Source organism: Amia ocellicauda, unplaced genomic scaffold, assembly GCF_036373705.1.
Source record: "Amia ocellicauda isolate fAmiCal2 unplaced genomic scaffold, fAmiCal2.hap1 HAP1_SCAFFOLD_36, whole genome shotgun sequence".
Classification (NCBI taxonomy): Eukaryota; Metazoa; Chordata; class Actinopteri; order Amiiformes; family Amiidae; genus Amia; species Amia ocellicauda.
This window is the reverse complement of record NW_027102931.1, coordinates 484,683-510,529: the sequence shown is the minus strand read 5'-3', so window position 1 is coordinate 510,529 and position 25,847 is coordinate 484,683. Positions and strand designations below refer to the sequence as shown.

Sequence of the window (25,847 nt, the reverse complement as noted above, 5' to 3'; positions counted from 1 at the left end):
TCGGCTTGCGGCCACACCATCCTGAACGCGCCCGATCTCGTCAGATCTCGCAAGCTAAACGAGACAGGGCCTGGTCAGTACTTGGATGGGAGACCTCCTAGAAATACCAGGTGCTGCAAGCTTTTTACGTCTCCTGGGTAACTTCATCGTAGCTCTTAATACTCTCATTCTGTCTCCAGGAGATATAATTGAAGAATTGTACACGTACCCGACTACTTTCAACACCCTTTGCTGCACTGGTATATTTCCCTCTATTTTTCTTTTTTTATATTTTTTTTTTGCTGGAAGTTCCGTCAATACCCGCCAGCCTTAAAGAGACATCATGCAGCCAGGCATCTCGGCTTGCGGCCACACCATCCTGAACGCGCCCGATCTCGTGAGATCTCGGAAGCTAAACGGGGCAGGACCTGGTCAGTACATGAATGTGAGACCTCCTGGAAATACCTAGTGCTGCAAGCTTTTACGTCTCCTGGGTAACTTTATCGTAGCTCTTAATACTCTCTCTCTATCTGGAGGAGATATAATTGAAGTATTGTACACGTATCCAGTTACTGTCAACACCCTTTGCTGCACTGATATTTTTCCATCCATTTTTCTTTTTTTATATTTTTTTTTTGCTGGAAGTTCCGTCAATACCCGCCAACCTTTAAGAGACATCATGCAGCCAGGCATCTCGGCTTGCGGCCACACCATCCTGAACTCGCCCGATCTTGTCAGATCTTGGAAGCTAAACGGGGCAGGACCTGGTCAGTACATGAATGTGAGACCTCCTGGAAATACCTGGTGCTGCAAGCTTTTACGTCTCCTGGGTAACTTTATCGTAGCTCTTAATACTCTCTATCTGTCTGGAGGAGATATAATTGAAGTATTGTACACGTACCCAGCTACTGTAAACACCCTTTGCTGCACTGATATTTTTCCATCCATTTTTCTTTTTTTTTTTTTTTTTTGCTGGAAGTTCCGTCAATACCCGCCAACCTTTAAGAGACATCATGCAGCCAGGCCTCTTGGCTTGCGGCCATACCGTCCTGAATGCGCCCAATCTCGTCAGATTTCGGAAGCTAAACGGGGCAGGGCCTGGTCAGTACTTGGATGGGAGACCTCCTAGAAATACCAGGTGCTGCAAGCCTTTTACGTCTCCTGGGTAACTTCATTGTAGCTCTTAATACTCTCTTTCTGTCTCCAGGAGATATAATTGAAGAATTGTACACGTACCCGGCTACTTTCAACACCCTTTCCTGCACTGATATTTTTCCCTCCATTTTTCTATTTTTTTTTTTTTTTTCTTTTGCTGGAAATTCCGTCAATACCCGCCAGCCTTTAAGAGACATCATGCAGCCAGACATCTCGGCTTGTGGCCACACCGTCCTGAACGCGCCCGATCTCGTCAGATCTCGGAAGCTAAACGGGGCAGGACCTGGTCAGTACTTGAATGTGAGACCTCCTGGAAATACCTGGTGCTGCAAGCTTTTACGTCTCCTGGGTAACTTTATCGTAGCTCTTAATACTCTCTATCTGTCTGGAGGAGATATAATTGAAGAATTGTACACGTACCCGGCTACTTTCAACACCCTTTCCTGCACTGATATTTTTCCCTCCATTTTTCTATTTTTTTTTTTTTTTTCTTTTGCTGGAAGTTCCGTCAATACCCGCCAACCTTTAAGAGACATCATGCAGCCAGGCCTTTCGGCTTGTGGCCACACCGTCCTGAATGCGCCCGATCTCGTCAGATCTCGGAAGCTGAACGGGGCAGGGTCTGGTCAGTACTTGGATGGGAGACCTCCTAGAAATACCAGTGCTGCAAGCTTTTTACGTCTCCTGGGTAACTTCATCGTAGCTCTTAATACTCTCTTTCTGTCTCCAGGAGATATAATTGAAGAATTGTACACGTACCCGGCTACTTTCAACACCCTTTGCTGCACTGGTATATTTCCCTGTATTTTTCTTTTTTTTTTTGCTGGCAGTTCCGTCAATACCCGCCAGCCTTTAAGAGACATCATGTAGCCAGGCATCTCGGCTTGCGGCCACACCATCCTGAACGCGCCCGATCTCGTCAGATCTCGGAAGCTAAACGGGGCAGGACCTGGTCAGTACATGAATGTGAGACCTCCTGGAAATACCTAGTGCTGCAAGCTTTTACGTCTCCTGGGTAACTGTATCGTAGCTCTTAATACTCTCTCTCTGTCTGGAGGAGATATAATTGAAGTATTGTACACGTATCCAGCTACTGTCAACACCCTTTGCTGCACTGATATTTTTCCATCCATTTTTCTTTTTTCTTTTTTTCTTTTTATTTTTTGCTGGAAGTTCCGTCAATACCCGCCAACCTTTAAGAGACATCATGCAGCCAGGCCTTTCGGCTTGTGGCCACACCGTCCTGAACGCGCCCGATCTCGTCAGATCTCGGAAGCTAAACGGGCCAGGGCCTGGTCAGTACTTGGATGGGAGACCTCCTAGAAATACCAGGTGCTGCAAGCTTTTTACGTCTCCTGGGTAACTTCATCGTAGCTCTTAATACTCTCTTTCTGTCTCCAGGAGATATAATTGAAGAATTGTACACGTACCCGGCTACTTTCAACACCCTTTCCTACACTGATATTTTTCCCTCCATTTTTCTATTTTTTTTTTTTTTTTTTTGCTGGAAGTTCCGTCAATACCCGCCAACCTTTAAGAGACATCATGCAGCCAGGCCTTTCGGCTTGTGGCCACACCGTCCTGAATGCGCCCGATCGCGTAAGATCTCGGAAGCTGAACGGGGCAGGGTCTGGTCAGTACTTGGATGGGAGACCTCCTAGAAATACCAGGTGCTGCAAGCTTTTTACGTCTCCTGGGTAACTTCATCGTAGCTCTTAATACTCTCTTTCTGTCTCCAGGAGATATAATTGAAGAATTGTACACGTACCCGGCTACTTTCAACACCCTTTGCTGCACTGGTATATTTCCCTCTATTTTTCTTTTTTTTTTTTGCTGGAAGTTCCGTCAATACCCGCCAGCCTTTAAGAGACATCATGCAGCCAGGCATCTCGGCTTGCGGCCACACCATCCTGAACGCGCCCGATCTCGTCAGATCTCGGAAGCTAAACGGGGCAGGACCTGGTCAGTACATGAATGTGAGACCTCCTGGAAATACCTAGTGCTGCAAGCTTTTACGTCTCCTGGGTAACTTTATCGTAGCTCTTAATACTCTCTCTCTGTCTGGAGGAGATATAATTAAAGAATTGTACACGTATCCAGCTACTGTCAACACCCTTTGCTGCACTGATATTTTTCCATCCATTTTTCTTTTTTCTTTTTTTCTTTTTCTTTTTTGCTTGAAGTTCCGTCAATACCCGCCAACCTTTAAGAGACATCATGCAGCCAGGCCTTTCGGCTTGTGGCCACACCGTCCTGAATGCGCCCGATCTCGTCAGATCTCGGAAGCTAAACGGGGCAGGGCCTGGTCAGTACTTGGATGGTAGACCTCCTAGAAATACCAGGTGCTGTAAGCTTTTACGTGTCCTGGGTAACTTTATCGTAGCTCTTAATTCTCTCTTTCTGTCTGCAGGAGATTTAATTGAAGAATTGTACACGTACCCAGCTACTGTCAACACCCTTTGCTGCACTGATATTTTTCCATCCATTTTTCTTTTTTTTTTTTTTGCTGGAAGTTCCGTCAATACCCGCCAACCTTTAAGAGACATCATGCAGCCAGGTCTTTCGGCTTGTGGCCACACCGTCCTGAATGCGCCCGATCTCGTCAGATCTCGGAAGCTAAATGGGGCAGGGCCTGGTCAGTACTTGGATGGGAGACCTCCTAGAAATACCAGGTGCTGCAAGCTTTTTACGTCTCCTGGGTAACTTCATCGTAGCTCTTAATACTCTCTTTCTGTCTCCAGGAGATATAATTGAAGAATTGTACACGTACTAGGCTACTTTCAACACCCTTTGCTGCACTGATATTTTTCCCTCCATTTTTCTTTTTATTTTATTTTTTTGCTGGAAGTTCCGTCAATATCCGCCAGCCTTTAAGAGACATCATGCAGCCAGGCCTCTTGGCTTGAAGTCACACCGTCCTGAATGCGCCCGATCATATCAGATTTCGGAAGCTAAACGGGGCAGGGCCTGGTCAGTACATGGATGTGTGACCTCCTGGAAATACCAGGTGCTGCAAGCTTTTTACGTCTCCTGGGTAACTGCATCGTAGCTCTTAATTCTCTTTTTCTGTCTGGAGGAGATATAATTGAAGAATTGTACACGTACCCGGCTACTTTCAACACCCTTTGCTGCACTGATATTTTTCCCTCTATTTTTCTTTTTTTTTTTTGCTGGAAATTCCGTCAATACCCGCCATCCTTTAAGAGACATCATGCAGCCAGGCATCTCGGCTTGCGGCCACACCATACTGAACGCGCCCGATCTCGTCAGATCTCGGAAGCTAAACGGGGCAGGACCTGGTTAGTACATGAATGTGAGACCGCCTGGAAATACCTAGTGCTGCAAGCTTTTACGTCTCCTGGGTAACTTTATCGTAGCTCTTAATACTCTCTATCTGTCTGGAGGAGATATAATTGAAGAATTGTACATGTACCCGGCTACTTTCAACACCCTTTGCTGCACTGATATTTTTCCCTCCCTTTTTCTATTTTTTTTTTTTTTTTTTGCTGGAAGTTCCGTCAATACCCGCCAGCCTTTAAGAGACATCATGCAGCCAGGCCTCTTGGCTTGCGGCCACACCGTCCTGAACGCGCCTGATCTCATCAGATCTCGGAAGCTAAATGGGGCAGGGCCTAGACAGTACTTGGATGGGTGACCTCCTGGAAATACCAGGTGCTGCAAGCTTTTTACGTCCCCTGGGTAACTTCATCGTAGCTCTTAATACTCTCTTTCAGTCTGGAGGAGATATAATTAAAGAATTGTACACGTACCCGGCTACTTTCAACACACTTTGCTGCACTGATATGTTTCCCACCATTTTTCTTTTTTCTTTTTTTTTTTTGCTGGAAGTTCCGTCAATACCCGCCAACCTTTAAGAGACATCATGCAGCCAGGCGTCTCGGCTTGTGGCCACACCGTCCTGAATGCGCCCGATCTCGTCAGATCTCGGAAGCTAAACGGGGCAGGGCCTGGTCAGTACTTGGATGGGTGACCTCCTGGAAATACCAGGTGCTGCAAGCTTTTTACTTCTCCTGGGTAACTTTATCGTAGCTCTTAATACTCTCTTTCTGTCTGGAGGAGATATAATTGAAGAATTGTACACGTACCCGGCTTCTTTCAACACCCTTTCCTGCACTGATATTTTTCCCTCCATTTTTCTATTTTTTTTTTTTTTTTTATGCTGGAAATTCCGTCAATACCCGCCAGCCTTTAAGAGACATCATGCAGCCAGGCGTCTCGGCTTGTGGCCACACCGTCCTGAACGCGCCCGATCTCGTCAGATCTCAGAAACTAAACGGGGCAGGACCTGGTCAGTACTTGGATGGGAGACCTCCTGGAAGTACCAGGTGCTGCAAGCTTTTTACGTCACCTGGGGAACTTCGTCGTAGCTTTTAATACTCTCTTTCTGTCTGGAGGAGATTTAATTGAAGAATTGTACACGTACCCGGCTACTTTCAACACCCTTTACTGCACAGATATTTTTCCCTCCATTTTTTTTTTTTCTTTTTTTTTTTTGCTGGAAGTTCCGTCAATACCCTCCAGCCTTTAAGAGACATCATGCAGCCAGGCTGCTTGGCTTGCGGCCACACCGTCCTGAACGCGGTCGATCTCATCAGATCTCGGAAGCTAAACGGTGCAGGGCCTCGTCAGTACTTGGATGGGTGACCTCCTGGAAATACCAGGTGCTGCAAGCTTTTTCGTCTCCTGGGTAACTTCATCGTAGCTTTTAATACTCTATTTCTGTCTGGAGGAGATATAATTGAAGAATTGTACACGTACCCGGCTACTTTCAACACCCTTTGCTGCACTGATATTTTTCCCGCCATTTTTCTTTTTATTTTTTATTTTTTCTGGAAGTTCCATCAATATCCGCCAGCCTTTAAGAGACATCATGCAACCAGGCATCTCGGCTTGCGGACACACAGACCTGAACGCGCCCGATCTCATCAGATCTCGGAAACGAAACGGGGCAGGACCTGGTCAGTACTTGAATGTGAGACCTCCTAGAAAAACCTGGTGCTACAAGCTTTTACGTCTCCTGGGTAACTTCATCGTAGCTCTTTATACTCTCTTTCTGTCTGGAGGAGATATAATTGAAGTATTGTACACGTACCCGGCTACTTTTAACACCCTTTGCTGCACTGATATTTTTCCCTCCATTTTTCTTTTTTCATTTTTTTTTGCTGGAAGTTCTGTCAATATCCTCCAACCATTTAGAGACATCATGCAGCCAGGTCTCTTGGCTTGCGGCCACACCGTCCTGAACGCGCCCGATCTCGTCAGACCTTGGAAACTAAACGGGCCAGGGCCTGGTTAGTACTTGGATGGGTGACCTCCTGGAAATACCAGGTGATGCAAGCTTTTTACGTATCCTGTGTAACTTCATCGTAGCTCTTAATACTCTCTTTCAGTCTGGAGGAGATATAATTGAAGAATTGTACACGTACCCAGCTACTTTCAACACCCTTTGCTGCACTGATATTTTTCCCTCCGTTTTTCTTTTTTTTTTTTTTTTTGCTGGAAGTTCCATCAATACCCTCCAGCCTTTAAGAGACATCATACAGCCAGGCCTCTTGGCTTGCAACCACACCGTCCTGAACGTGCCCCATCTCGTCAGATCTCGGAAGCTAAACGGGGCAGGGCCTGGTCATTACTTGAATGTGGGACCTCCTGGAAATACCTGGTTCTGCAAGCTTTTTACGTCTCCTGGGTAACTATATCGTAGCTCTTAATACTCTCTTTCTGTCTGGAGGAGATATAATTGAAGTATTGTACACGTACCTGGCTACTTTCAACATCCTTTGCTGCACTGATATTTTTCCCTCCGTTTTTCTTTTTTTTTTTTTTTGCTGGAAGTTCCGTCAATACCCGCCAACCATTAAGAGACATCATGCAACCAGGCCTCTCGGCTTGTGTCCACACCGTCCTGAACGCGCTCGATCTCGTCAGATCGCGTAAGCTGAACGGGGCAGGTCCTGGTCAGTACTTGGATGGGTGACCTCCTGGAAATACCAGGTGCTACAAGCTTTATACGTCTCTTGGGTAACTTCATCGTAGCTCGTAATACTCTCTTTCTGTCTGGAGGAGATATAATTGAAGTATTGTACACTTTGTCTTAGGGACAGTCTGGCTAGCAGTGACTGAGTGGTTGACAGACGACAAGCATCGGAATGTACGTGCTCTGTGATGTCATAGCAGTCAGCTGAGAGAGGCTCGTGATGTCATCGCTGAGCTGTCTGTCTGTCTGTCTGTCTGTCTCTCTCTCTCTCTTTCTCTCTCTCTCTCTCTCTCTCTCTTCCTCTCAATTCAATTCATTTGTATTGTCAAAGCAATTGGACATACATACATACATATATATATATATATATATATATATATATACATACATATATACATCTATACATGCTAGAAAGTCATTACAATGTTATCTTAAAGGCTAACTAAGCAGAACATATATCATTATAGAACAGAGTTCATAGGTCAACACATGGTTTTAGGGAACAGGCACGTAGGTCATACCGTTTGACAATGTCTCCAAGGTTCTCATCGTAAATAACAAACAGAAATCAAACTATCTTCTGGGCTGACCTTCTAGCTTGACCGTATCTTTCTTAAGTATACAAGAGAGAAAAACAGGTGTAAGAAAATAATTTCTAATTTTCCTTCTACACATATATACATACATACATACATATGTAGCGTTATGTTGGGTGTATTTTGATAAGAGCATTTGGGCTCTGAGCTGAAGCACTGATCTAAAGAAGACCTCTCCCCCCCCAAAGTTATCAGATTTCCTTAGCTCATCAGCTTGGAACTGGTTTGCATCAAAGTGACAGTTTTGGGGAGGATGGCACCGAGAAGAGGCCAAATAGTTTGGAATTCTGCTATGAGATGTCTGGAGAAAGGGGCCTGTAGGTGATAAAAACTCTTTGAAGTGGATGAGAGCCGAAATCCCGACATAGAGCTACGAACCCAGGCCAACCGGCATTTCCAAAAGATGGCATGGATTGACATCAGTCATAAATAAAGCCTCCCTCCAATAGGACACTTGGGGCTGAAACCGAAATCGAATCTCAAGAACTCAGGGACCAATCACCTACTGATCTGACAGACTATAAGGAACAGCGGACAGTCTTTCTCTCTCTCTCTCTCTCTCTCACCTGAACCAGAAACTCGCTGCCACAGCTCAACCTGTAGCTCTGTTGCCAGAACCGGAATCAGAAACCAACCAAGTCTTTGCCGGCAACAGAAGAGTTAAACTGGGAGAAGGAGATTGAGCGAAGAATTATTTTAAAGGACTTTATTAAATAAATAACTTCACAGACCCACCTGATCAGTGGAGTTTTACAGCTGGACAATTGACTAAGTCGACTGAATACGAAAGTGTCAGTCACTTAAATAGCTATTTGAGTCTTAAGAAACTTGACCCTTGGAATAAACAGGGCCCTGCTTTCCTCAAAGACTTTGTCTTCAAGTAACTACGGTGGAACCCTGCTTACAAAGAAGATTTTGTGCACTACCTTGGAGCCTTCAAACCAGTGGAAAATCTGTTTGGAAAAGACTCTACATTCGCGAAACCCCAACTTCCAGGTGCATCGACTGAGTGGAAGTTCTTGGACAAAGCCGAACCGGACTGCCTTTGTTCCAAACCACACGGACCTCGTGCCGTGTGCTGTTATCTGAGCCCGAAGCCAGAGAGGCCTCTCTGCGACGAAGTTCACATAAGTTTAACAGTTTGGAGTTCATGATTCATGACATTTGAGAAATCAATTAGAAATGTTAATCTGTGATTCATAACTCTAGAATGTGTAATATCATTTAGTTTTCTTAAATATAAATGTGTGTTGCATTCAACTGTTTTGTTGATAATTTTAGAAATAAAATCTGACAACGCCGAGAAATATCTTCTCATTCCTGTTTAACTGTTTAGTCTGAAATTGACACAAGTTAATAGACACCAGATTATAGGTGGCCCTGCCTATCCTTAATCATTGAATAATAATCAGTTAAGGGAAATTGTGGTAACAAGTAATGATAGGATCTTTCTCTCCACCTAAACGTTAATGAGACTGATATATATATAACGAGAAGTTACCTGACATAAATACTAACCTGCGTAGTTATTGAATGTCTGACTAACAATACTAATGAGAGACTCACCTTCGTCTTACTAACCGGTATTGTAGTCAATGTGTTTATAACCTTTTTTGTTTAATGATTTGTGTGTTATCATATGCGATCCCATGGTCTTTGATTTGGTCACGGAAGTGATTTGTCTTTGATTTGTTGATCTAGAGTTGAATTTTAATTAGTTTTTCCCTTTTGTATAATTAGTGTAGTGCTACATTTAGTCTTTGTTTTTGAATAAATTTGACAATTTATATCTTTGGAATTGGTGTCTGCATCCAATTATTACAGAAAATGAGTTCTACAAGATTCCAGGATTCGTGATAAGGTGATACTATAAATTCACTTCTTTAATTGAATTTTATAAGTGTACCTTACGCTACACCTTTGACCACCACGTCTTCCTCCTCCCACTGCTTGACCTCTATTGTGACCTGGATCACCTGCCGGCTCCATGTTATCGCTGTGTTGTTGAGGTGGATAGCACGCATTTCACTCGATACTCGTACCACAATGTGAAATCAATCATCAATAACCAGTTGGCAGTATTGGAAAAGCAATTACAAGGGCCTGCATACATACAGTAATGTCAAATCTGATGTGGAAGAACAATTCCTTTATCCCTCTGTTCTCCACCAGGGTTGTGCTGATCGCCTCGATTGGCAAGTTTGCAGTGTGAGGAGTGGATCCATGTCGTCGTTCCTAGGCACTTCACAGCTGTGTGGGTGGTCAGGAGCACCTGGTAGGGCCCTGTCCACCTGGGCTGTTGGGAGGACTTTCTCTTGTGTGCTTTGATATACACAGTCATCTTGCTGGAAGGGGTGGTAAACCTGCTGGGATGGTTCAGTCTGGGCGGCTTTCATCTGTGAATGGACAGCTTCGAAAGCACGTGTTAGTCCCATACAAAAAGACAACATAGCATCATCCATCAAGTGGATGTCCATTTCCCTTACAGACAATGGAGGAGTGATGGAGAGTCTCATAAGTCATCCCATAATAATCTCACACGGAGAAAGACCTGTTTTTCTCAATTTGCTGACGATTTCATTGTCATTAGGACTATAGGAAGGGGATCTGGACGTTTGAGTCCTGTTTGTTTGCATATATTAGACAGCTTATTCTTTAATATCCCATTTTGTTTCTCCACTGCTCCAGCTGACTGAGCCTGATGGGGCAGTGAAAATGTTGTTTACCTCGCAGGGCTTTGCATAGTTCCTGCACTATTGTCCCAGTGAAGTGAGTGTTCCTATCACTGGAAATTTCCCTGGAATGCGAAATCTACATATAACATCCCTTAACTGTATTTTTGCTACTTTTACTACTTCAGCCTTCCTACGGGATAGGCTTCAACCCATTTAGAACACCTATATATTATTACAAGTCTATATTCATATCCACAACATTTAAGCTTTTGAACACAATCTATTTGCATATTGCAGGATTATGAGCTTGACAAATGTGGCAAGTTCTACAATATTGCTAAGCTGTTACTATAAAACCTGGGGCAAACCAATTTAAAAGACTGATGCACACATCCCCCCTTTGCCCGTGTGGCCAACACCATGCGCCACATGGGCAAACCAGGGAAAGAGTGCCTGTGAGGCAACCAATGCATTAGCAAATGTTTGAGCTCTCTTATGGAAGGTGCAGTGGCCAGTTGCAATTTCCTGGAGCTTTTACAGTGCATCTCAAATTAAATTTCATCCAGCCCCAGGTCATAAAAGTCAAACCCTAGTTACGACATACATAACACATACATTTTGTTGCTTCAAAGAGAATACAAAAGTCAGCAAAACATTCTTTTTTACAAATTCAGTTTGTAAACTGTATTGTACATATATTTGTTGCGTTTTGATTTATAAACATTATACATTGTACAAATCTTAAGTGAAGGGCAATGGACTGATTCTGACTTCATGGCTGTCATTCTATTCATTTGAATAATGTGACATCTCCACTAATAGTACATTATAAATTAAACTATCAATAGAAGAATATGTGCTACTGCGGACGTCATCTGAGCAGTTTCACAATATATTGTAGATTCCTATAATCTGGAAAACCTTTAATTATAGTATTTTAACTTATTTCTCCACTGAGTCAAGCATCACTTCAGCGTAGTGGACCTCAGCATTGGTCTGTTCAAGTTGCTGTGAGGCTGTCTTTAAAGCCGCGCCCTCGGCCTACTGTGTCTCAACAAGAACACCAGCATCTTCTCCATATGGGTCAGACATCGGTTCCTTCAGGACACGATTCATAATATGCATATCTGCCATGTGGAATAAATCAGTCTGAAGACACAATGTGTGGTTCACACAACATCAGAGATCGTCCTTATAAAAGGCATCTCTATCACATTAGTTGACATTCGCACAATCTATAAGGTTTCTAGTAAAGGGACAATTCAAAATAATAATAATCTTGATTCCAATTTATCTCATTTATCAAATTATTTCAGTACAGCACTCAGCTGTCGTCAGCAGCATCATATCTCCTGTGTTTATTGAATCAGCTTTACTTCCTAGTGTAGATACTCTTTTTGTGTGGAGTTGTCAAAGTTTCAAAACAATGTGCTTATCTTTGTCCTTTTATCTAACTTAAATACCTGAGAACATTACAATAACTATTACAGCAGCTCCTTCAACACCATAGTTAATAGTAGTTGGGTAAATGATGGCAGTTATTAATCTTTGTTTCTCAATTCATTTTTTACCAATAAACCATAATTTGAAATTATTTCCATACTCCTATTATTCCTATTTTCATTATTATTAGTTTTATGCGGTTGTCATCTAGTATGTGATGTATTCGTCTGTATCAACATCAATATTATTATCATTATTAATACAAGCAGTGTAAATTACCATTCATTACACTCTTGCTCTGTTTGTAATAAGTTATGAACCCTTACACGTACTTACAGTCTCTGCCTTGTCTCTGACTTCTCTCTCTCTCTCTCTCTCTCTCTCTCTCTCTCTCTCTCTCTCTCTCATCTCAGGCTGCTTGTCTGCTCAGGCGAACAGGGGGAGCAGAGGAGCACATACGGCCCTTGCCCCCTGCCCCCCTCTTCCTAATTGATAGGGTATTTCTGTTTGTGAAAGGACTATTTCCAAACAGTTTTATAACTTGCCATGACTATGTTTCATTAAATTAGTTATGTTACACCTTTAGTTATACCTGTAGTAACTTCATTATTTTCCCTCATATTCCAGTCAATCACCATCAGAGTCTCTCGTGGCAGTACATTTGTCTCACACAGAACAAACTCTCCTTTCTCAACCGCTTTCAATTTTGGATAACATCGCACTGCATCCCAACAGCTGTTCTTTCTCCTATTCCTAATTTCTTACAAGAAAATGCAAGTTATATTTGATCGATTTGTATTATTACTATTTATATACATTTCACTACATTATTGTAGTTAATTAATGTATTTAATCTTTGGAAAATAAGCCTTTTCATTGATCTCAATAATGATGTCCAGGTACTTCAGGAAAGCACATTTTCAAAAAATGTGTCCAGTCAATGATTTCCCCAACTAAGAACCTGCGTGGGCACTAAGACTGTCCTCCTGCGCGGCTCATGTCTTTATTGTGTCACTTCCTCCTATTGAAGTCCAATCTACACCAGTACAGGTTCAGAAGAACTGTTCCCGAATCCAGATTGAACTGATCAATAGTTAATTTCTTACCTACACATTGTATTTAGGGATCTATTACTAGGGATTTAAAAACTCTTCATTGTGGAACTCATAGCTTCCAAATGAGCACATCGTTAATTTCCTGGAGTATCTGGTTATCTATTTATCAATATGTAAGAAACCTTCACCGAATGTTTGTGGTTGCCTCGGATTCCTATTTCTAAATTTGGCTCTAATTCCATTTCTAACATGTTACTTTTAACTTCTGTATTCGTAAGACCTATTTAAATAACTTAATTTTGTATTATTATTTCTGTTTGCAATAGCATTCTGTGTACAGTTAAATGCTGACTTTCTTGTAGGTCTGTTATTACAACATATTTAACTGGCGTTTTTTAGCTATCATTCTGTAACTATTTGTGACTTATGACTCTCTTAGTCATATTCTGGACTATACAGTACATGAAAAAGTCAAAATATGGACATTTACCTTGCGCAAACTGAAAACGTACAAACATACAAAGAGACACATATTAATTTATATCCATAGTAAATTCAGATACCATGGTTTTGGTTGGCATGTCATATTGACCTGCAGTGTCTCAAACTACCCTTATTTATTACTTATCTAGTAATTTTCCTTCAGTATCTTGAGGACTGTCATTTATACTGAAAAACATATATATATATATATTTTTAATTTGTCTTCGGGGCATTCAGATTGAATTATGCCTGTTGTCGTTTCTTTCTTTTCTCTAACAAATGTTTTAAGATAGCTAGCTTTGGTTTCTCATTTCTTAATGCTTTGTATTCCTATTTTGCAAAACCGTTTTTAGGTGCTCAAGTCTATCTGAATCAAAAGTCCCATCTTCTGGAAACCTTAATTTTCTGTCACCTATTGTCCAGTCAAACGCACCGCTTCACTCCATAGTTATCATACATGTACCTTACATGTGTACCTTTAAGTGGCGGGTCGCCCGTCTTACTAGAGCTGTTCCCACACAGTAACACGTTTTCCCATTTTCTATGTATCGTTTTGTACACAACAACCAAGGCGTGCAAGCCCGCAAAATAACAATAAACGACAGGGGAGAAAACATAGCAAAAAACAAGAAAACACAAATAATACTAAATCCTATATAGGAATAACAACAAACATGCTTTTCAATGTTTGCATTTATAGAACTTGTATATAACTTAATGACTTTTCTTCATTTACCATAAACACTATAAACTTCTATAAACTATAAACACGTTATTTTATATTATCACCGGCGTATCAGATATTGAACAATTAATTAGCGCTCCTTTTTTTTTTTTTTTTTTCTAATAGTAGGTCAAACCCACTTAAGCCTGCGGGAACCCAGACAGGAAAACACAGTCCTGTTCCTTCACAAACAAGAAGACACAGTCAAGTCTATGGTAACCCTAAGAAACCATGCTCCTCGGTTATTGGTGTCAATGGATCTCATTATCCTGAAACTTTCATGATCGAAACATGGAATACTGTTTGTCAGTTTCCATAAAACTATGCATTAAGAGTAATGCAACAGTCACTTATCATTTTGAGCAGCTGTATCAATTGATAGTTAGATCTCTGTAATGAAATGAATAGACAGTGATCTCAGATGTAATGTGTGAATTGCATTTTGAAATGGTAATACTTTGATGTAAGTTGTGTCATTTTAGTTCAATGAACAAATGATCTGAGGTTGATGTGTATTGTATCCAAGCAATTGTAAAAAAGTGTTAGAGTTTTGAAAAATGTGCATTTTGATCATCGGGTGTGAGTTTAGTGTCTAGAGTTTTGAAAAATGACATCAAGGTTCTGAAATGAGTGCCAAAGTGATTGTGAAAAAGTGTAATATCAGGGGACAGTGGCTATTAGTGATCTGGCCTTCCGTGGCCTCTGTATTAATGTAACAGGTCACATTGTATGTGTACACTGATACTTGATAGTATAATATAGTACAAGTAAAAAACATACATAGGTATCATAGAAGTATTTTGCAGAAATGATTATGGATAGTTATCAAAATGGAGAGGAAATGCTAAATCCAGTCTCCCCAGGCTGAGCTTCTATTATTGCTGCACCTGCTAAGTGGCTGCTGGCCCCACTATATGGATAGAGCCACACCAAGTACAAGAGTCTCCCCATTGCTATTTATATCTCCCTATCCAGTCTTCTGTAGGTGTCAGGGTGGGGTGCCTATTCCCCTGCATGCTTTGAAACCTATAGCACCTGGGACGCACACTTGGGATCCGGTTCCTCTGCCCCTCACATACACATGAGGAATCCTAGGTGCTCAATACGTCATACTGTCTCTTTCATCTCATGTGTAAACTATGGACAAATACATGACTAAACGTGTTTAGTTGCTTTTCCCAGAATGCTTTGCGCCACGATATGCAAATAACGGGGACTATGATTGGCTCCCTGACATTACCCACACTGCGACTGATGCTACCCATTTCACTACCCAACAAAGACCCATAATATGCGTGTGTCTGTCTGTCTGTCTGTCTGTCTGTGTGTGAAAGTGTGTGTGTGTCTGTCTGTCTGTCTGTCATGTAACTTGCACATCTGTGAGGGCACCACTAATGCCGAAAGAGATGTACACATATTGTTTATTTTCCATATATATGTATGTATGTATGTATGCATGTCCAATTGCTTTGACAATACAAATGAATTGAATTGAGAGGGAGAGAGAGAGAGAGAGAGACAGACAGACAGACAGACAGAGAGACACACATACACACACACACACACACACACACACACAGAGAGCCAGCCAGCCAGCCAGCCAGCTCAGCGATGACATGACGAGCCTCTCTCAGCTTACTGCTATGACAGCACAGAGCACGTACATTCCGTTTAACAAATCGTTAAACAAAAAAGGTTATAAACACATTGACTACAATACCGGTTAGTAAGACGAAGGTGAGTCTCTCGTTAGTATTATTAGTCAGACATTAAATAACTACGCAGGTTAGTTTTTATGTCGGGTAACTTCTCGTTATATATATATCAGTCTCATTTACGTTTAGGTGCCGAGAAAGATCCTATTTGTTACCACAATTTCCCTTAACTGATTATTATTCAATGATTAAGGATAGGCAGGGCCACCAATAATCTAATGTCTATTAACTTGTGTCAATTTCAGACTAAACAGTTAAACAGGAATGAGAAGATATTTCTCGGGGTTGACAGATTTTATTTCTAAAATTATCAACAAAACAGTTTAATGCAACACACATTTATATTTAAGAAAACTAAATGATATTACACATTCTAGAGTTATGAATCACAGATTAACATTTCTAATTGATTTCTCAAATGTCATGAATCACAAACTCCAAACTGTTAAACTTATGTGAACTTCGTCGCAGAGAGGCCTCTCTGCCTTCGGGCTCAGATAACAGCACTCGGCACGAGGTCCGTGTGGTTTGGAACAAAGGCAGTCCGGTTCGGCTTTGTCCAAGAACTTCCACTCAGTCGATGCACCTGTAAGTTGGGGTTTCGGGAATGTAGAGTCTTTTCCAAACAGATTTTCCACTGGTTTGAATGCTCCAAGGTTGTGCACAAAATCTTCTTTGTAAGCAGGGTTCCACCGTAGTTACTTGAAGACAAAGTCTTTGAGGAAAGCAGGGCCCTGTTTATTCCAAGGGTCAAGTTTCTTAAGACTCAAATAGCTATTTAAGTGACTGACACTTTCGTATTCAGTCGACTTAGTCAATTGTCCAGCTGTAAAACTCCACTGATCAGGTGGGTCTGTAAAGTTATTTATTTAATAAAGTCCTTTAAAAGAATTCTTCGTACGGCTCAATCTCCTTCTCCCAGTTTAACTCTTCTGTTGCCGGCAAAGACTTGGTTGGTTTCTGATTCCGGTTCTGGCAACAGAGCTACAGGTTGAGCTGTGGCAGCGAGTTTCTGGTTCAGGTGAGAGAAAGAGAGAGAGAAAGACTGTCCGCTGTTCCTTAAAGTCTGTCAGATCAGTAGGTGATTGGTCCCTGAGTTCTTGAGATTGGATTTCGGTTTCAGCCCCCAGTGTCCTATTGGAGGGGGGCTTGATTTATGACTGATGTCAATCCATGCCATCTTTTGGAAATGCCGGTTGGCCCGGGTTCGTAGCTCTATGTCGGGATTTCGGCTCTCGTCCACTTCAAAGAGTTTTTATCACCTACAGGCCCCTTTCTCCAGACATCTCATAGCAGAATTCCAAACTATTTGGCCTCTTCTCGGTGCCATCCTCCCCAAAACTGTCACTTTGATGCAAACCAGTTCCAAGCTGATGAGCTAAGGAAATCTGATAACTTTGGGGGGGGGAGAGGTCTTCTTTAGATCCGTGCTTCAGCTCAGAGCCCAAATGCTCTTATCCAAATACACCCAACATAACGCTACATATGTATGTATGTATGTATATATGTGTAGAAGGAAAATTAGAAATTATTTTCTTACACCTGTTTTTCTCTCTTGTATACTTAAGAAAGATACGGTCAAACTAGAAGATCAGCCCAGAAGATAGTTTGATTTCTGTTTGTTATTTACGATGAGAACCTTGGAGACAATGTCAAACGGTATGACCTACGAGCCTGTTCCCTAAAACCATGTGTTGACCTATGAACTCTGTTCTATAATGATATATGTTCTGCTTAGTTAGCCTTTAAGATAACATAGTAATGACTTTCTAGCATGTATGGATGTTTGTATGTATGTATATATATATATATATATATATATATATATATATATATATATATATATATATATATATATATATATGTATGTATGTATGTATGTATGTATGTCCAATTGCTTTGACAATACAAATGAATTGAATTGAGAGGAAGAGAGAGAGAGAGAGAGAGAGAGAGAGACAGACAGACAGACAGACAGCTCAGCGATGACATCACGAGCCTCTCTCAGCTGACTGCTATGACATCACAGAGCACGTACATTCCGTTGCTTGCCGTCTGTCAACCACTCAGTCACTGCTAGCCAGACTGGCTGGCTGGCTGGATGGGGGGGCTGCTTGCTGCTGCTGCGTACCTTAGCAAGCTTATTTGCTTGACCGGCCTTCCTACTCCTCTGCCCACATGCCCACCTATGCCCGATCTGCTGTTCACCTGGATCACAGCTCCGCCCCAACAAGGCAGATCTTCCCAAAAATGGTACAAACTGATCCACGTTCCCCTCCACGGAAAGCTTTAGCCCAAAATAAGGGACACATTCTGTAACAACATAATGGATGCCCACCCAACCTGTGACAAAACTTAGAAAAAAGAAAAACGGTCAGTCCTCCTGGGGGAGGGACACACAGCCACCCTGGCTGCCCAATATGTCAGCGCCTACCACAGCCTGAGGGACACAGTGACACACGAGCACCGGCTGTAAATATAATGTAAATACTCATTTGTAATGCATGTCATTGTATTTCAAAAAAGGAATCTGGAAATAGTAAACCAATTTTCTTTATTTGTATGTATTTAAGATCACATTTTATTACATTTTCTTTTTCTGTACTTGATAACATCTTATTGTGATTCAAAATTCTATTATTTATTTTCCGTATGTATGTATGTATGTATGTATGTATGTATGTATGGAAGGAAAGTTAGAAATTCTTTTCTCACACCTGTTTTTCTCTCTTGTATACTTAAGAAAGATTAGGTCAAGCTAGAAGGTCAGGTCAGAAGGTAGTTTGAATTTTGTTTGTTATTCACGATGAGAACCTTGGAGACAATGTCAAACGGTATGATGGCAGCATCACTTACAATTTTGACAGCCGGAAGTCCCGCCCTCCCTACGTACCATAGACCGGAAGGCCCACCTCACCTTCCGGTTACCCCCACCTTTGAACCGGAACTTCTCTCTCCTTCCCATCACCCCCAGGGTTACCCTTTTACCCTCCCTTGTCAGCCATCTTGGATGATATCGGCCATATTGGATGTCAGCCATTTGTAAGGTCATAGGTCATCTGGTAAGATGGGAGCCATTTTGTTACCATTTGTAAGGTCATAGGTCATTTGGTAAGATGGTAGCCATTTTGCTAGGGTGACATCCATCATGGTGAGGGTCCGAGTGTACCTCACCCTGCTTGTGTGGAGGTGTAATGTTTTATAGCATAAACTGTGTTTTTAAGGTTATATTGTCTTATGATACTGTTTTAGTAAATTAAAAAATACAAGTTTTAAATACACACATATATATTGGACTTGGTCATGATAGGGATGGTGTTTCCAAAAGAACTCTGGAGAACTTTTTGAACAGCTGTAAAAGCAGGTACACCAGGACGTGGATCTTTATACAGCATTCTCTTGAGCATGTTGGGGAGGGCATCCACTGTTTTCACAATATCCTCAACCAGCAATGTCACATTAGGATTACTAGTGTCATACAAATCACCAAACTTGTGAGCTATTAGAGTGAGGATGGCATCTTCAAGCAGAGATTCCTCAAACATACGTATACATAAACCCACGGCAGCAGGAGTTTTCTTTCTCTGGAAAAAATATATATAATGTCTTATTGCAAAACAAATTTGTAAAACATCTTATAAGGCTTGTTATTTATAACCTTCTCAATTAATTGTATCACTTACTCATCTACACTTTCCAACAAGTCACTTAACCATCTCGAAGGTAGAGTGCATGTTTCTAAGCTATGCAAAAGAGATTTCACTTCTTTCTCAGTCTGTCTGGTGATGCATAGCCCACATAGGGCACGTGCAACACATAACACAACATTTAGAAAGTGGGTGACACTTATTTTGTTACATATAAGAGCGACACTACTCCAGACACTCCCTTGCTCGTGATCTAAAGTTAGACAGAGATGCTGTGCTTGGCTGGGGTCACCTATCAGACAGGCCTCACACTTATCAACTAATTCACGGCCAATACAATGTTGTAACACTAGCGCAATAATGCCCTTTATGGTGTGTGTCATCACTAGTGTTACATGATCATCATAGTTTTTACAATTATATCTCGGAACTTCCCTGTCTGAATCAAAACTCTTGTGGGTTCTAGCAAGGCAAGAACAGAAGCATGCAATGTTCAATCTTGTTCGGGGTCTTAAAGAGTTGACAGAGGAATCCATATCACTGGTGTCTGGTACTCCACTATTCTAATGAAGAGAAAAGAAAATAACACTTAAAACTGTAATGTGTGTCGGTCAGTAAAGAAGTACACAACTATACACAGTTGTAGGACCTCTATATTTACCTCTCTTTCCATTGATGGTCCAACTCCATCATCAGTGTCTGAGGTTTTATCCTCCCTGCCATGTTCATGGTCCTTGTCATCATCTTCAGATTCATCACCAGTGTTGACACCTTCGTCTTCATCAGACATTGGGAGAGCATCCCTGGGGCTCGGAGGAGGAGCGCTGACACTATTCTTTTGATAAACATACAAAGAAGAAAACATGCATTTAAATTCACTTTGCATTGAAATTTATATATACACACATACGGCCTAACAGCATGTAAACACCGGCATACTATTAAAATTAATAATAATATTCTAAACACTTTTTTAAAGTAAAATAAAGTGTTACCTCTTTTGGGTCCCTGTCTTCCGACCATCTTAATTTTGTGTTAGGTGCCCCCGCATCTTCATCAGCAGCGTGGTCGCTAGGGGGTGTCTTCTTAGCTGGTGTAGCCATAGTGCGCTATGGGGGTTTCCACCAGTTACCGCAGACCTGTTCTGTCCCGAACGGGTGACATGTTTTCTGTGTTTACCAGCATGCTCTTTATACTGTAAATGGTGGCCGGCGGCTCTACAGAGGAGGCGTGGTGTGGGTGGGGTTGGGGGCGTGTGTGGGGACACGTGGGTAAATGGGGGGCAGTGGCTCTACAGAGGAGGAGGAGTGTGGGCGGAGTTGGGTGCGTGTATGGGTGCCACGTGGGTACAGTCATTTGTACCCATTAGGCTCGTGTCCATAACAAATATGTGATAACAATTTATCTCTCCAAATGGTCACCTCACCCAGTGTGTACACGTTGTTTTGAACGTGAGACCATGACCATAGCACGCATAGATACAGATGTCTGTTGGAGATCAACTTTATCGGAGTGAAATAGACACCCCAACATACCGCCCCAACTGAATTCTGTAATAAGAACAACATTTTTGGCGGTTTCCTGGTATGTTATGTGGAATACAATTTTGTGTGATTCTTAGAAAAATTATGAAATACCATTTTGCCCCCCCATAAATAAGCCGCTCCAAGCAGTTAATTTTACACATCCAATATAATATATGAAGGGACACACTCTTCATAATGGCATCTGACTGGGGTCCATTTGATGAGGAAGAGCTAGTAAATGCGTTATCATGTATTGATGGTAAGAATGTTTTTTATAGTAATAGAGTTGGGTTTAAAAGTGTTAGTATATCATGCATAGTTCATGGTTTGTATAATTTAAGGTGAGAGAGAACCGAGATATTACAGCACAGAATAACAGAGCCGAGACTGTCGGGCCGAGCACCCCGCAGGGGACCACGGAGAGTGGAACTCGCAACCCCCAATGCCTACGTCCCGAACAGCGCCTTCCAAACCGCAGGAGACACGTGTTCTGAAGGTGGGCCAAAGCAATGTGTTTAATGGCCAGTTTTATTCAGATTTCATGGTATGCCATAGAACAAGTTGTTACATATTATAAATTAATTACATCTTCTAAAACATTATATTGTGTACATTTATGGGACCAATGTTTGTTTTTTGATTTGACAGTTGTTTAACCCACATAACTAAGCACTCCCCCACCCACCCCAAGTCACAGAGCAAACTTTGAATGGAGGTGTGTAACATTCACCGTTTTTACCAATGTTATTAATAATAATAATAATAATAATAATAATATTATATTTTGTATTTGTTCGAAATGTAGTGAAAAGTCACTGTATAAAGTGTAATTGACATGTTTGTTTTATTATAGCTAAAAATGCGGCACAGCCTGCATTGCCCTGCTTGAGAGGCTTGTCAAGTGGAAAACAGGTGAAGAGATCCGATCGTGCTGATAAAGGGAGGTCCGTTCTACAGCGGGGGAGACAGCCACCAGTCACACAAAGGGGAAACACAGCGCCCAGAAAAGCCCTGAGTAAGACAAACCGGGTGGCACACGACACCACCGATGTGGGGGTGCAATGTGTGAAAGTGAACCGACCGAGCTCCGCTACTGTAAAAAGAGGTAAACGGGGTAAAAGCACGGTTAAAGCCACCACTAGTGGGGATACTGAGATGAAATGTGATCAATCACCCTGTGTTGACATACAGACCCCTGGTGATTGTAGGGCCCTGGTGTTTAGCAAGATATGCAGTCAGCTTGTGGAGGCGTTAAACACCGCTCAGTGCATAATACATGTTTTGACAAATTTGTTAAAACAAATAGGGAATTGCCCCGTTTCTGATGAGAGTTTGATGAATCTGTAATTCACACTGTGAATCAATCAGTCTCTGCAAGATCGAGAAGGGTTGTTACAAAAAACAACCAATTCTGAAAACAACAATTGACAAACAATGAAAAAGGAGAAGCACAAAATCTGTCAGTCTGCTTGTGTAATTAGGGGGGTAATGCGAAATAAAATTAATGCTGCGAAAAGAATGCTGCGTAGGCTTAAATTTAGAACAAATGTGTCACAATTAGCACGGTCACAGACACTGTTGCACACTCTCCAGACGGGAGGCCATCCGGTAAACTTGGAAATTCAGGAATATATAGATCAGGATGTATCTAAGGAACTAGCATCGGTAGCTAATAACAATGATAATCAGATCGGGGGTGGTGATGCTGCAATGTTAGAGATGAATAATGAAAATGATGAACAAATGGCTGAGGGTGGCGTTGGCGGGGACCCTCCTCGGGGGTTTTTGGAGATTATTCGTCGCTATGACCGAGAAATTAATAGGTTTCGGGGTATGGAGTTTTATGAAGAATTCAGGTTTGTGAACCTGGATCTGGTACAATCTTATATGAATGCTGTCCGTATTGTGCATGGAGCTGTGCAAGGATTGCTAAATGAAATATCACACAATGTGGGTCCTAATGATTTTGTACAGCTGAGACCGAGCTCGGGGTCATTACATAATCCTTTCTAATCGAGGAGTCGAAATGTGGGGGAGCTGGACGCTGCAGATTTCTTAGAGAGCATAGCTAATTTACTACAAAGTCACAACAAAATTCTATCACATTTGAGTTTGCGAATAACGGTCACTGTGATTAGAAATATGCAAGGTGGTGGTGGTGCGCGGAGGCGCTTAAAAGGTATTTTATTTTGTAAAATAATAGACATAAACCAAGGTAACAATTTATGTTTTGCTGCCAGTGTGTACCGCCTGTGGAAGGGTAAAGAATGCACAGATTCCGAAATGTTAGATGGTGCCAAACGAATGCATAGCCAGCTAGGGTTTTCAATTCAGAAAAAAAAAATGTTTTTCAGATATTCAGGCATTTGAAAGACTATTGGGGGTCATTATCAAAGTATTGTACCATGAAAACGGATGGGAATATTTTACTACGGGGCCTACACCTATAAATTCTAAGTATCCGTTGCTCTTATCCTGTATCAAGTGTTGCTCATTGCTTCGCTGTCCTCGTCCTGTACCCTCAGTGTTTTCAGAGCCCGTTCTTGATCTTGTAGAAATATATTGCAGAAGAGCAGAACTACAATCACACTTTTTCAATGCTATTGCTTTTTTCTACCTCCCTGGTGAGGTACCAATGCGGGAAGTTTGAGAGAGTATTTCTAAAATGTGTATGATCCAATACACACAGTTATTTAAAAAGCTGACGTCTTGTACATGCTCACCAGAACCAAGCCTAATTAAATAACACATTTAATATTAAATAAGTACATGTGCAGTAGCCACTTGGACAATTACAGATCCCCAGGTCAAAACACAACAGAAAGACATGGAAGATCGTATTTTCAAATCACACCTGTGGCCCCCCTAACTGTAATTTGGTATTAGTGGGTCAAAGGATTTATTTAGTTCAAGTCATAATAAGATTATATTTTGAAAGGAAACATTACAGGATGTAATATTTAAAATGACTGTGAGTACCTTTCATTAACATTGTTTTAAAGGCTGGGACCAATATGGTGGAATATCTCCAACACACGGACATTGAGAGACTCGACCCCTTTGTGCTGCTGCTCAGAGACCAACTCTCAGTTGTCTCTGAGTAGGCTATGGATCAACTTCCTTTCCTAATATGAAGGAGACAATGGATACAAAACCTATAGGCAACTATGAAAAACAGGTGATTATTGTTATTCTTCTCATTATAAACTACTTAATACATCTCTCGCATAAAGTACAACAGGATAGTGGTGATGTCATTCAGGATTGGATTGCCATTGGTCAAAAGCCCTCTGAGAGAAATTGTGTGGCGACACTCCACACTCTTAGAAGATATTGTTCTGCACAGAACCATAAAGGGTTCCTCGAGTAATCGCTCTGATGGATCCCTTTATGGTTCTATGTAGAACCCCTTCAAAGGGGTTACATGAAGAACCCCCAAACATAGCGTTCTATACAGAACCATTCGTTTTAAAATGTTATATATAGAACCCATTCAAAAGGGGGACACGTGCTATACCTGAATTTGTTTTCCAAATACAATCTTTAAAAAAAGTATGAGTTCATATATACAAACACACATACACAACGTAGAAATCGCACTACTAGTGAAGTAACTTCATTTACATTATATGCCACAACTCCTCAATTTGGAACGCAAAAACAAGACATCTGATGTAAAAGTGTAAACTAATTACGAACAGCACTTTTGATTTTTATCTTCAATTCAGGGGCTACTTATTCGAACAGTAAACTGTATTCTCTCTTCAGAGTGACTGGAATGTTTTTGCCTACATTCAACTTAAATATGAAAGTTTCCAAAAACGGCATAGTTTTCTTTAAGGCTATTCAATGCCAAACACAAAATTCTCTCTGCTTTCAGTGCTTGTCCTTCAGCACAATTACACAGGTTCATGATGTTCTCATTTCAATACATTGTTTTCTTATTTAAACTATTTGACTTTGAGCTTACATTGAGAATAAAATCACGTTTGCAAGTAAAACCTGGCCAAGAAAGGAAGCAGCACTACAATAAAACAATACACAGAATACAAAGCAGTTCCTTCAAAAGTGAAAGTGATAAAGAGTGATGTCTGTCAGTAAATTACGTTGAGATCTATTGCATAATCTACAACACCTTATACATCAAACCCAATTTACTAATATTATTGTTATGCATTAATTTGTCACATCTGCCTTTGTTGGTTAGGATAACAGTACAGGATCATCAATATGTACTGAAACGAAACCTGTCCTAGTAAGGTCGTGTCCTAACTGGATTTGACAGAGGAGCGTGTAGCTGCCACCACCTTTGGTTTACCGGACGGTCCGGTCGAATAACCCTGGAAGCTAAAATTAGTGATGTAAAGGGAGAGTGAAAAGCCAAGAGGAAGTATATAACCAAGTCTTTTTAATAACCAATTTAATACGCTGGGTACACAATGTGCAATTTAGGCAAATAGAATAACAATCACAGTATCACTAAACAATCCATAAAAAGTCAATATCCATTAAACAGTTAAGTTAATTTCTCCCTCAAATACATACGACCAATTATTATAATAAAACCGCAATTGACCTTCATTAAAGAAATACTAAAAAAAAACATACAATAAACACCAATGTAAGTGAAAAGAAACCACAATATAAACATCAGATAAACCATACAATAAACACACCAATATAAGTTACCACAATTACAACAGCAATTTCAACTAAAAAAGGACACAATACAAACTCTTCAATGTAAAGCCAAAATTCACAACAAGCCAAAAAAAAAAAAAAGACAGAATAAAAGTATGAATGTTGTGTTGATGTGCTGCGTATGATGACATTGTCCCGGTGCTCCCGTTT

General features: G+C 41.2%; 5 non-coding genes and 16 pseudogenes across 5 annotated transcripts; all 21 read left to right on the top strand.

The window, feature by feature from the left end:
- The first annotated feature begins 3 nt into the window (after positions 1–3).
- On the top strand, positions 4–122 carry LOC136733366 (uncharacterized; annotated as a pseudogene).
- A 218-nt stretch (positions 123–340) lies between these two features.
- LOC136733621 (uncharacterized) lies at positions 341–459 on the top strand (annotated as a pseudogene).
- A 217-nt stretch (positions 460–676) lies between these two features.
- LOC136733682 (uncharacterized) lies at positions 677–795 on the top strand (annotated as a pseudogene).
- A 215-nt stretch (positions 796–1,010) lies between these two features.
- On the top strand, positions 1,011–1,129 carry LOC136733327 (5S ribosomal RNA). The gene has a single exon (XR_010810217.1). It is a non-coding gene; the product is annotated as a 5S ribosomal RNA (ribosomal RNA).
- Positions 1,130–1,350: 221 nt separating this feature from the next.
- On the top strand, positions 1,351–1,469 carry LOC136733420 (uncharacterized; annotated as a pseudogene).
- Positions 1,470–1,689: 220 nt separating this feature from the next.
- LOC136733590 (uncharacterized) lies at positions 1,690–1,807 on the top strand (annotated as a pseudogene).
- Positions 1,808–2,016: 209 nt separating this feature from the next.
- LOC136733568 (uncharacterized) lies at positions 2,017–2,135 on the top strand (annotated as a pseudogene).
- A 224-nt stretch (positions 2,136–2,359) lies between these two features.
- Positions 2,360–2,478, top strand: LOC136733291 (5S ribosomal RNA). The gene has a single exon (XR_010810183.1). It is a non-coding gene; the product is annotated as a 5S ribosomal RNA (ribosomal RNA).
- A 219-nt stretch (positions 2,479–2,697) lies between these two features.
- LOC136733524 (uncharacterized) lies at positions 2,698–2,816 on the top strand (annotated as a pseudogene).
- Positions 2,817–3,026: 210 nt separating this feature from the next.
- Positions 3,027–3,145, top strand: LOC136733566 (uncharacterized; annotated as a pseudogene).
- A 224-nt stretch (positions 3,146–3,369) lies between these two features.
- Positions 3,370–3,488, top strand: LOC136733390 (uncharacterized; annotated as a pseudogene).
- A 211-nt stretch (positions 3,489–3,699) lies between these two features.
- On the top strand, positions 3,700–3,818 carry LOC136733299 (5S ribosomal RNA). The gene has a single exon (XR_010810190.1). It is a non-coding gene; the product is annotated as a 5S ribosomal RNA (ribosomal RNA).
- A 216-nt stretch (positions 3,819–4,034) lies between these two features.
- LOC136733667 (uncharacterized) lies at positions 4,035–4,153 on the top strand (annotated as a pseudogene).
- Positions 4,154–4,363: 210 nt separating this feature from the next.
- LOC136733618 (uncharacterized) lies at positions 4,364–4,482 on the top strand (annotated as a pseudogene).
- A 217-nt stretch (positions 4,483–4,699) lies between these two features.
- LOC136733324 (5S ribosomal RNA) lies at positions 4,700–4,818 on the top strand. The gene has a single exon (XR_010810214.1). It is a non-coding gene; the product is annotated as a 5S ribosomal RNA (ribosomal RNA).
- A 217-nt stretch (positions 4,819–5,035) lies between these two features.
- LOC136733727 (5S ribosomal RNA) lies at positions 5,036–5,154 on the top strand. The gene has a single exon (XR_010810269.1). It is a non-coding gene; the product is annotated as a 5S ribosomal RNA (ribosomal RNA).
- A 219-nt stretch (positions 5,155–5,373) lies between these two features.
- On the top strand, positions 5,374–5,492 carry LOC136733480 (uncharacterized; annotated as a pseudogene).
- A 217-nt stretch (positions 5,493–5,709) lies between these two features.
- LOC136733509 (uncharacterized) lies at positions 5,710–5,828 on the top strand (annotated as a pseudogene).
- Positions 5,829–6,376: 548 nt separating this feature from the next.
- Positions 6,377–6,495, top strand: LOC136733450 (uncharacterized; annotated as a pseudogene).
- Positions 6,496–6,710: 215 nt separating this feature from the next.
- Positions 6,711–6,829, top strand: LOC136733780 (uncharacterized; annotated as a pseudogene).
- Positions 6,830–7,042: 213 nt separating this feature from the next.
- Positions 7,043–7,161, top strand: LOC136733676 (uncharacterized; annotated as a pseudogene).
- Positions 7,162–25,847: the final 18,686 nt, after the last annotated feature.